Source organism: Procambarus clarkii, chromosome 3 (genome assembly GCF_040958095.1).
Source record: "Procambarus clarkii isolate CNS0578487 chromosome 3, FALCON_Pclarkii_2.0, whole genome shotgun sequence".
Taxonomy (NCBI): Eukaryota; Metazoa; Arthropoda; class Malacostraca; order Decapoda; family Cambaridae; genus Procambarus; species Procambarus clarkii.
The window spans coordinates 11529013-11541424 of record NC_091152.1 but is presented as its reverse complement, the minus strand read 5'-3'; the positions used below and the strand labels follow the sequence as shown (position 1 = coordinate 11541424).

Below are 12412 nucleotides of genomic sequence, written 5' to 3'. Positions count from 1 at the left end.
AGTAAAGGAGTACTACTACATAGTAGTAGTAAGGAGCTCAAGTAACAGCTCCTGGGCCTGACTCATGGAATTCAATATTCATAAAGAAATGTAAAGTACCAGTAGCGCGAGCACTCAGCGTAATATGGAGAAAGAGCCCTGATACAGGGGAGATACCAGCAGCACTTAAATCTGCAGATATAGCTCCTCTGCACAATGGGGGGAGTAAAGCCTTGGCAAAAAATAATAAGCCAGTTGCACTAACATCACACATAATAAAAGTTTTGAAAGAGTGATTTGGAATCAAATTTCTAGTTTTATGGAAAATAATGAGTTACACAACCTAGGACAACATAGATTTAGAGCGGGAAGATCCAGTCTGTCACAGTTACTCAACCACTATGACAAAATCACAGAAGCTTTAGAAGAAAAGCAAAATGCAGATGTTGTATACACAGAATTTGCAAAGGCATTCGACAACTGTGACCATGGGTGATAGCTCACAAAATGAGGTCAATGGGAATAACTGGTAAAGTAGGACGCTGGATACTCAATTTCCGGTCGAACAGAACACAAAGAGTAACAGTCAATTAAATAAAATCAAGTCCAAGCGCAGTTAAAAGCTCTGTACCTCAAGGTACAGTCCTTGCACCACTGCTGTTTCTTATTCTCATATCAGATAAAGATAAAAATACAAGTCACAGCTTCGTGTCATCCTTTGCAGATGACATAAAAATCAGCATGAAAATTACCTCTGCTGAAGACATGGAAAAATTACAAGCAGATATCAACAAAGTTTTCGACTGGGCAGCAGAAAATAACATGATGTTTAACAGCGATAAATTCCAGGTACTCAGGTACGGCAAAAATGAGGACCTGAAACATAATACAGGGTACAAAACACAATCGAATCTACCCATAATAGGTAAACAGCATGTCAAGGATTTGGAAATAATGATGTCCGACGATCTAATGTTTGGGGAGAATAACCAAGCAAATATTGCGTCAGCCAGAAAAATGATAGGATGGATTACGAGAACTTTCAAATCCAGGGATCCCATCACGATGGTTGTACTCAAGTCACTGGTATTGTCCCGTCTCGAATACTACTTAGTACTCACTTCCCCCTTCAGAGCTGGACAGATTGCTGAAATGAGGGAATACAGAGAACATATACGGCATACATAGACGCGATAAAGCACCTAAATTATTGAGATCGTCTCAAAGCTCTCCAAATATACTTACTAGAAAGGAGACGAGAGAGATACCAAATAATACACACATGGAAAATACTGGAAGGCCAGGTTCCTAATCTACACAGTAAAATAACAACGTACTGGAGTGAACGATATGGAAGAAAATGCAGAATAGAACCAATGAAGAGCAGAGGTGCCATAGGCACAATCAGAGAACACTGTATAAACATCAGAGCTCATCGGGGTAGATTTAGTTCCCTTTGCCTGTTCTCGTAGCCTCTCTCTCTCTCTCTTTTATCTCTTGTTCTTATCTCGTGGCATATCTTTGAACTTTCTAAACATTATTGTCCTTTTCCTAGACATTTATTACACGCAGGAGCGCCATCTTTTAGGAACGACATTTTTTGTTTATTGTCTGTATATATACATTGATACATGGGCATTCATGAGGCTATCCTACATTACATGAAGGGTAGATAGTGTGTGTGTGAAGAGGTGTTGTTGTTTGACACTCCCAGTACGCTGGATGATGTGTCAGAGCAACCCGTCCTCTTAAAAATAACGTCACTTTTGGCTCGTATGCGCGATATGGCTAAATTTGGACGTAATTTGAAATGAAATCGACTCACAAAAGTGACGTTCTGTTCCGTTTTCTATTTGAGTCGTCCGGCGTACGCGCAGAGGTTATAAGAGGACACTTTAAATTAACGTTTTTCATAACGTTTTGAAACTTTATGAGAATTTCCTGCCCACCTAACCTATCAGAGGACCCTTAACTTACTGTTGTTGAAAAAAAAATCCCAAATTTATTTTCATTTTTTTTTCATTTTCAAATTACGTCCAAATTCGGCCATACGAGTAAACGGCCAAAGCGACGTTCTTTTTAAGAGGACAGGTTGGTCAGAGGGAGACTTGATGTGTGTCATACAATCAGTCACCACCAGTATTCTCTGGGTGGGTTAGGAAGATGTATTCAAGAACACGAGAGGAGAGAAAGGTAACTGAAAGCTTCAGGTTACTTGCACTGTGGTGGGAGTGTTCGGTCTTTTTTTTTCTTCCTTTTTTTTTGCAGGGATATTCCTGCGCGGGCTCTAAGCCTCTGGCTGGCCCACTGGGCGGGTCCTAAGCCTATGACTGGCCCACTGGGCGGGCTCTAACCCTCTGGCTGGCCCACTGGGCGGGCCCTAAGCCTCTGGCTGGCCCACTGCGCGGGTCCTAAGCCTCTGGCTGGCCCACTGCGCGGGTCCTAAGCCTCTGGCTGGCCCACTGGGCGGGCCCTAAGCCTCTGGCTGGCCCACTATGTGTTGCTTGTTTCTGTTTTACTTGGGCGGAGTATGAGTATTTATATACGCTTCAGTAAGATTTTGTCCCACGTGTTCAACAACTTCTGCTCTGTTGAATCTAAGTTGAAATCTTAATGGGTTTGTAACTGTGCACTGTGTTAGATAATGTTCCAGTGGTCTGTCGGGCATTTCTCCACAGTGCTGACATTTCCTCTCATTTTCAGGAACATGTAAGCCTATTTCCAATGCACATGGGTATCCAAGCCTGATGCGACGTAAGTGTACTTCTGTTGCTCTACTGCTCCCTTTCATCAAACTAAGTGGTTCGTAGCTGGTTGAATTCTTGTACCAACCCGCAGAACTTGATGTTGCAACTGCTGTGTTGTGATCACTGCACATCTTTTGCATTGCTCTGTTTCTAATTACTTTCTTAATCTGTGATAGACTCTGTGGTATGTAAATGTCTACATTTCTTCTCTTATTCGGTCTAATGACTGGACACACCACAATGTTGTGTGCAAAATTATTTACTTGCCCGAAAAGCTGTGCGTATTACTGGCTTTAGGCATAGTATATACTAGCTCCATCTTTTACTCCAACATTCGGAAAATCCGTAGAAGCCGTAATGAGGATTCGAACCTATGCGGTGGGTAGTCCCACGCACACGCCCCAGACATTCAGAATGCAGACATTGATGCAGTCACCTTAGTGTGATTACTTTCTTTGTATTATTTTTATTATTATTATTATTATTATTATTATTATTATTATATGTGTTCTTGCTCTCACAGTTTACATATGGAGTGTTCAAGATTGAGAGATTTATCACATGCAATCATCTGTCGCAGGTAATTGTAGCCACCTGCCACAGGTAACGGTAGCCACCTGCCGCAGGTAACGGTATCCACCTGACACAGGTAACGGTAGCCACCTGCCGCAGGTAATTGTAGCCACCTGCCGCAGGTAATTGTAGCCACCTGCCGCAGGTAACGGTATCCACCTGACACAGGTAACGGTAGCCACCTGCCGCAGGTAATTGTAGCCACCTGCCGCAGGTAATTGTAGCCACCTGCCGCAGGTAACGGTAGCCACCTGCCGCAGGTAACGGTAGCCACCTGCCGCAGGTAACGGTAGCCACACCCCACAGGTAACGGTAGCCACACCCCACAGGTAACGGTAGCCACACCCCACAGGTAACGGTAGCCACACCCCACAGGTAACGGTAGCCACCTGCCGCAGGTAACGGTAGCCACCTGCCGCAGGTAACGGTAGCCACACCCCACAGGTAACGGTAGCCACCTGCCGCAGGTAACGGTAGCCACCTGCCGCAGGTAACGGTAGCCACCTGCCGCAGGTAACGGTAGCCACCTGCCGCAGGTAACGGTAGCCACCTGCCACAGGTAACGGTAGCCACGCCCCACAGGTAACGGTAGCCACCTGCCGCAGGTAACGGTAGCCACGCCCCACAGGTAACGGTAGCCACGCCCCACAGGTAACGGTAGCCACCTGCCACTGGTAACGGTAGCCACGCCCCACAGGTAACGGTAGCCACGCCCCACAGGTAACGGTAGCCACGCCCCACAGGTATCGGTAGCCACCTGCCACAGGTAACGGTAGCCACCTGTCACAGGTAACGGTAGTCACCTGTCACAGGTAACGGTAGCCACCTGCCCACAGGTAACAATAGCCACCTGCCACAGGTAACGGTAGCCACCTGTCACAGGTAACGGTAGCCACCTGTCACAGGTAACGGTAGTCACCTGTCACAGGTAACGGTAGCCACACCCCACAGGTAACGGTAGCCACACCCCACAGGTAACGGTAGCCACACCTCACAGGTAACGGTAGCCACCTGTCACAGGTAACGGTAGATACCTGCCATAGGTAACGGTAGCCACCTGCCACAGGTAACGGTAGCCACGCACCACAGATAACGGTAGCCACCTGCCACAGGTAACGGTAGCCACCTGCCACAGGTAACGGTAGCCACACCCCACAGGTAACGGTAGCCACCTGCCACAGGTAACGGTAGCCACCTGCCACAGGTAACGGTAGCCACCTGCCACAGGTAACGATAGCCACTTTTAACGATTACTACTAGGTAACAGGGGGCATGAGAGTGAAAGAAACATTTTGCCCATTTGTCTACGCCTCCACCGGGGATCGAACCCGGAACCTCAGGACTACGAATCCGAAGCGCTGTCCACTCAGCTGTCAGGCGCCCTATGTACCGTACCGATCCACCGACAAGGTGGATCTGATGTTAGCCAGGCTCGCATACGCCGCTGATTATATCCTTTTGATGTATGCTTCAGTAGACAGATTCGACATGCTATCAACTCCTAGATCTTTCTGTCCGTTTCATGGAGGATTTTCCCCAATCGGTACTTTATGTCTGACCTCCTGTTCCCGCCACCTCTCTACACTACTTGAGTTGAACTTTAGAAGCCATTTGTTGGACCATTCCTTTAGTTTATCCAACGTAATAACTGGCTCCCCCACCACTGTCAACGGTACAACTGCCCCCCACCACTGTCAACGGTACAACTGGCTCCCCCTCACCACCGTCAACGGTACAACTGGCTCCCCTACCACTGTCAACGGTACAACTGCCCCCACCACCGTCAACGGTACAGCTGCCCCCCCCCTCACCACCGTCAACGGTACAACTGGCTCCCCCTCACCACCGTCAACGGTACAACTGACCCCCCCACCACTGTCAACGGTACAACTGCCCCCCCCACCACCGTCAACGGTACAACTGGCTCCCCCACCACCGTCAACGGTACAACTGGCTCCCCCCCCCACCACTGTCAACGGTACAACTGGCCCCCCCCCACCACCGTCAACGGTACAACTGGCCCCCACCACCGTCAACGGTACAACTGGCTCCCCCACCACTGTCAACGGTACAACTGCCCCCCCACCACTGTCAACGGTACAACTGCCCCCACCACCACTGTCAACGGTACAACTGCCCCCCCCCCACCACCGTCAACGGTACAACTGGCTCCCCCACCACCGTCAACGGTACAACCGCCGCCCCCCCCCACCACCGTCAACGGTACAACTGGCCCCCACCACCGTCAACGGTACAACTGGCCCCCACCACCGTCAACGGTACAACTGGCCCCCAACACCGTCAACGGTACAACTGGACCCCCACCACTGTCAACGGTACAACTGGCTCCCCCCCACCACCGTCAACGGTACAACTGCCCCCCCACCACTGTCAACGGTACAACTGCCCCCACCACCACTGTCAACGGTACAACTGCCCCCCCCACCACCGTCAACGGTACAACTGCCCCCCCACCACTGTCAACGGTACAACTGGCCCCCCACCATTGTCAACGGTACAACTGGCCCCCCACCACCTTCAACGGTACAACTGGCCCCCCACCACCGTCAACGGTACAACTGCCCCCCACCACTGTCAACGGTACAACTGGCCCCCCCCACCACTGTCAACGGTACAACTGGCCCCCCCCACCACCGTCAACGGTACAACTGCCCCCCCACCACCGTCAACGGTACAACTGGCCCCCTCCACCGTCAACGGTACAACTGGCCCCCTCCACCGTCAACGGTACAACTGGCTCCCCCACCACTGTCAACGGTACAACTGGCTCCCCCCCACCACCGTCAACGGTACAACTGCCCCCCCACCACCGTCAACGGTACAACTGGCCCCCCACCACCGTCAACGGTACAACTGGCTCCCCACCACTGTCAACGGTACAACTGGCTCCCCCACCACCGTCAACGGTACAACTGGCTCCTCCACCACCGTCAACGGTACAACTGGCCCCCCACCACCGTCAACGGTACAACTGGCCCCCCCACCACTGTCAACGGTACAACTGGCCCACCACCACCGTCAACGGTACAACTGGCCCCCCACCACCGTCAACGGTACAACTGCCCCCCCCCACCACCGTCAACGGTACAACTGGCCCCCCCACCACCGTCAACGGTACAACTGCCCCCCCCCACCACCGTCAACGGTACAACTGGCCCACCACCGTAAACGGTACAACTGCCCCCCCACCACTGTCAACGGTACAACTGGCCCACCACCACCGTCAACGGTACAACAGGCCCCCCCACCACCGTCAACGGTACAACTGGCTCCCCCACCACTGTCAACGGTACAACTGCTCCCCCACCACCGTCAACGGTACAACTGTCCCCCCCCCACCACCGTCAACGGTACAACTGGCTCCCCCACCACCGTCAACGGTACAACTGGCTCCCCCACCACCGTCAACGGTACAACTGGCTCCCCCACCACTGTCAACGGTACAACTGGCCCCCCACCACCGTCAACGGTACAACTGGCCCCCCCACCACTGTCAACGGTACAACTGGCCCCCCCACCACCGTCAACGGTACAACTGGCCCCCCCACCACCGTCAACGGTACAACTGGCCCCCCTCCACCACTGTCAACGGTACAACTGGCTCCCCCACCACCGTCAACGGTACAACTGGCTTCCCCACCACTGTCAACGGTACAACTGGCTCCCCCACCACCGTCAACGGTACAACTGGCCCCCCACCACTGTCAATGGTACAACTGGCTCCCCCACCACTGTCAACGGTACAACTGCCCCCCCACCACCGTCAACGGTACAACTGGCTCCCCCACCACTGTCAACGGTACAACTGGCCCCCCCCACCACCGTCAACGGTACAACTGCCCCCCACCACCGTCAACGGTACAACTGGCTCCCCCACCACTGTCAACGGTACAACTGGCCCCCCCACCACCGTCAACGGTACAACTGGCCCCCCACCACCGTCAACGGTACAACTGCCCCCCCCCCACCACTGTCAACGGTACAACTGGCCCCCCCCCACCACCGTCAACGGTACAACTGGCCCCCCCACCACTGTCAACGGTACAACTGGCTCCCCCACCACCGTCAACGGAACAACTAGCTCCCCCACCACTGTCAACGGTACAACTGCCCCCCCACCACTGTCAACGGTACAACTGGCTCCCCCACCACCGTCAACGGTACAATTGGCTCCCCCACCACTGTCAACGGTACAACTGGCCCCCCACCACCGTCAACGGTACAACTGGCTCCCCCACCACTGTCAACGGTACAACTGGCCCCCCCACCACTGTCAACGGTACAACTGGCCCCCCCACCACCGTCAACGGTACAACTGTCCCCCCCACCACTGTCAACGGTACAACTGGCCCCCCCCCACCACCGTCAACGGTACAACTGGCTCCCCCACCACCGTCAACGGTACAACTGTCCCCCCACCACTGTCAACGGTACAACTGGCCCCCCCCCACCACTGTCAACGGTACAACTGGCCCCCCCCCCACCACTGTCAACGGTACAACTGGCTTCCCCACGACCGTCAACGGTACAACTGGCTCCCCCACCACCGTCAACGGTACAACTGGCCCCCCCCACCACTGTCAACGGTACAACTGGCCCCCCCACCACTGTCAACGGTACAACTGGCCCCCCCACCACCGTCAACGGTACAACTGGCTCCCCCCACCACTGTCAACGGTACAACTGGCCCCCCCCACCACCACCGTCAACGGTACAACTGGCTCCCCCACCACCGTCAACGGTACAACTGGCCCCCCACCACCGTCAACGGTACAACTGGCTCCCCCACCACTGTCAACGGTACAACTGCCCCCCCCCACCACCGTCAACGGTACAACTGGCTCCCCCACCACTGTCAACGGTACAACTGGCCCCCCACCACCGTCAACGGTACAACTGGCCCCCCCACCACTGTCAACGGTACAACTGGCCCCCTGCACCACCGTCAACGGTACAACTGGCTTCCCCACCACTGTCAGCGGTACAACTGGCTCCCCCCACCACCGTCAACGGTACAACTGGCTTCCCCACCACTGTCAACGGTACAACTGGCTCCCCCACCACCGTCAACGGTACAACTGCCTCCGCCCCACCACTGTCAACGGTACAACTGGCCCCCACCACCGTCAACGGTACAACTGGCTCCCCCACCACCGTCAACGGTACAACTTGCCCCCCCCACCACTGTCAACGGTACAACTGGCCCCCCCACCACCGTCAACGGTACAACTTGCCCCCCCACCACCGCCAACGGTACAACTGGCTCCCCCCCACCACTGTCAACGGTACAACTGGCCCCCACCACCGTCAACGGTACAACTGGCTCCCCCACCACCGTCAACGGTACAACTGGCTCCCCCACCACCGTCAACGGTACAACTGGCTCCCCCCCACCACTGTCAACGGTACAACTGGCTCCCCCACCACCGTCAACGGTACAACTGGCTCCCCCACCACCGTCAACGGTACAACTGGCCCCCCACCACCGTCAACGGTACAACTGGCTCCCCCAACACCGTCAACGGTACAACTGGCCTGGCTCCCCGCACCACCGTCAACGGTACAACTGGCTCCCCCACCACCGTCAACGGTACAACTGGCCCCCACCACCGTCAACGGTACAACTGGCTCCCCCCCCCCACCACTGTCAACGGTACAACTGGCTCCCCCCCACCACTGTCAACGGTACAACTGGCCCCCACCACCGTCAACGGTACAACTGGTTCCCCCACCACCGTCAACGGAAGAACTGGCCCCCCACCACCGTCAACGGTACAACTGGCTCCCCCAACACCGTCAACGGTACAACTGGCCTGGCTCCCCGCACCACCGTCAACGGTACAACTGGCCCCCCCACCACCGTCAACGGTACAACTGCCCCCCCCCCACCACTGTCAACGGTACAACTGGCTCCCCCACCACTGTCAACGGTACAACTGGCTCCCCCACCACCGTCAACGGTACAACTGGCTCCCCCTCCACCGTCAACGGTACAACTGGCTCCCCCCCACCGTCAACGGTACAACTGGCTCCCCCACCACTGTCAACGGTACAACTGGCTCCCCCCCACCGTCAACGGTACAACTGGCCTGGCTCCCCGCACCACCGTGAACGGTACAACTGGCTCCCCCACCACCGTCAACGGTACAACTGGCCCCCACCACCGTCAACGGTACAACTGGCTCCCCCCCCACCACTGTCAACGGTACAACTGGCTCCCCCCCACCGTCAACGGTACAACTGGCCCCCCCCCCCACCACTGTCAACGGTACAACTGGCTCCCCCACCACTGTCAACGGTACAACTGGCTCCCCCACCACCGTCAACGGTACAACTGGCTCCCCCACCACCGTCAACGGTACAACTGGCCCCCCACCACCGTCAACGGTACAACTGGCTCCCCCACCACTGTCAACGGTACAACTGGCTCCCCCACCACCGTCAACGGTACAACTGGCTCCCCCACCACCGTCAACGGTACAACTGGCCCCCCACCACCGTCAACGGTACAACTGGCCCCCACCACCGTCAACGGTACAACTGGCTCCCCCACCACCGTCAACTATCCCCTAAGTAAGGATCCTTACTTCAAACTCAACATAAATAAACATCTCTAAAAATAGGCTATTATATTTAGGGCTGACTGCTCTAAACGCGCATAGTCCTTATGGTCGAAAACCTTGGAGGTATAACGTTGCAATTTAACACTTACGGCAATGCAAGAGTTTTCACCGCACACAGAATTGACTAATTCAACCGACATCTTTTGTTTATTTTCACGGTCAAATTAACCATAATATTCTTATTGAAGTTAACTGTATAAATATATACGAGAGATACTAAGAATGAAGTATATTAATACAGACAGATTAGTCTAATAATACTCTGAAAATACTGAAATTATTACCAGTGGGAGACGTCAGGATATTTAGTTTTATGAGTTTATTTTGCACCCCATACCCATCTAGTGGGTGGTGGTGGAGAGGGTTACAGAGGCACATAATAGGTTCAGGAACTTAATCCCAGAGTTTAGTTTAGTTTAGTTAAGCAAGTAACAATCTTGTGTAGCTAGTTACACAATTATTATTACATACACATAATATTGCATTTATATATATATATATGTCGTACCTAGTAGCCAGAACGCACTTCTCGGCCTACTATGCAAGGCCCAATTTGCCTAATAAGCCAAGTTTTCCTGAATTAATATATTTTCTCTAATTTTTTTCTTATGTAATGATAAAGCTACCCATTTCATTATGTATGAGGTCAATTTTTTTTTATTGGAGTTAAAATTAACGTAGATATATGACCGAACCTAACCAACCCTACCTAACCTAACCTAATCTATCTTTATAGGTTAGGTTAGGTTAGGTAGCCGAAAAAGTTAGGTTAGGTTAGGTTAGGTAGGTTAGGTAGTCGAAAAACAATTAATTCATGAAAACTTGGCTTATTAGGCAAATCGGGCCTTGCATAGTAGGCCGAGAAGTGCGTTCTGGCTACTAGGTACGACATATATGTATGTGCCATGTGCAGACTGCACATGACTTTCTTTTTTTGAAAATTACATGACAATTCTTTAACAACTCTTCAACGACGCTAATAAACCTTAAAAAGATACAATATATATTAAATATCTGTATTTTATAAATTCTATGAGCAAGGTATGTGAGAACACCAGTATAATTTCTGGGATTAATGTGGCCAGTACTGAGGTGGTGAAGTAATCCGAATGATTTAAAGGAACACTAAACAGCACAGGAGAGTAAATAATTATGAACAGAAGGCAGCAAGTCGGGGAGCCCGGGTACACCATCAGTGTGGTGGCTCACTGTCTGGGGTGAGAGGAGCGCGGGCCGTCGCCTCACACTCACATTGTTGTCTTATGGGTGGGGGGTAGAAATAGCCTAAGCTACTCTATCCCTTTGAGATGTATTTATTGCTTATCTCAATAAACATACTTGAACTTGTTGTCTTATGAAGCTCTGTTCTTCTTCAGCGTCTCCTGCAGCGCCCAGTGAAAGGTGGAAAAGGTCTTTTCCACCTGTCTTTTCCACCTGTTTTTCCAATAAAAAGGTCGTCCACCTTTTTATTTTTAATATGCACCCTATACCCATCCCGTGGGCGGTGGTAGAAAGGGGTTACAGAGCCCACATAATGGGGGCTCAGGGAGTGAATGAACCCCATAGTTCGTTTAGCTAAGCAAGCGACACTCTCGTGAAGCTGGGGCCAGATTCACGAAGCAGTTACGCAAACACTTACGAACCTATACATCTTTTCTCAATTTTTGGCGGCTTTGTTTACACTTATTAAACAGTTAATGAGCTCCGAAGCACCAGGAGGCTGTTTATAACAATAACAACAGTTGATTGGCAAGTTTTCATGCTTGTAAACTGTTTAATAAATGTAACCAAAGCCGTCAAAGATTGAGGAAAGATGTACACGTTCGTAAGTACTTGCGTAACTGCTTCGTGAATCTGGCCCCTGGTCTGGTCCACCTCTGGTTAAACACTCCACGTTGCTGCCATAATTAATTGCTGCCATCAGTAATCGGCTCGTGTGATGTTCTATATAAACTCTGATCACCATTTGTGACCTTACAACGAACGAACCGTGTTCAGTAAAATTAACCCCTGGTGGGACTCGAACCCACAATCCTTGGCTTAGGAGGCCAATGCCTTATCCATTGGGCCACAGGGGCATGCATGTTTGCTTGTCTTGAGGAAGCAGGGCTGTTTAGTTTTTTTATTTCCGTGATTGGTAGATATAATTGTCAGATGTGCCTAACAAGCCTAATGATTTTCGGCCTGTTAGGCACATCAGATCTTGCAGAGTAGCGCTATGGTATTTTCAAATATCTCTTTCCAGATTAGATTATTATTGTTAAACAAGAATCATTTTATTAGGAACATGAATTACTGACTTAGTTATGATAAGACCCCAGGAGGCTGGGGTCGTTCATACCCTTGATGGGGTGGTTGTTCTCCGGCCCCGACCACCGCGGTCTCCGGGGTTGGAGGTCCCTGTGCCCTTCTTCACCACCTTCGAGGTCAACCCCGGAATTCACAGTTCCTGCGACGGCGCTGGAACCA

The 12412-nt window shown here is 52.1% G+C and overlaps 1 protein-coding gene and 1 non-coding gene across 3 annotated transcripts in view; both read right to left on the bottom strand.

The window, feature by feature from the left end:
• The window catches only part of LOC123760948 (uncharacterized), a 709495-nt gene that overhangs the window by 204854 nt on the left and 492229 nt on the right, over window positions 1-12412 (bottom strand). The window lies entirely within an intron of this gene.
• On the bottom strand, window positions 11949-12021 carry TRNAR-CCU (transfer RNA arginine (anticodon CCU)). Its single transcript has one exon. It is a non-coding gene; the product is annotated as a tRNA-Arg (tRNA).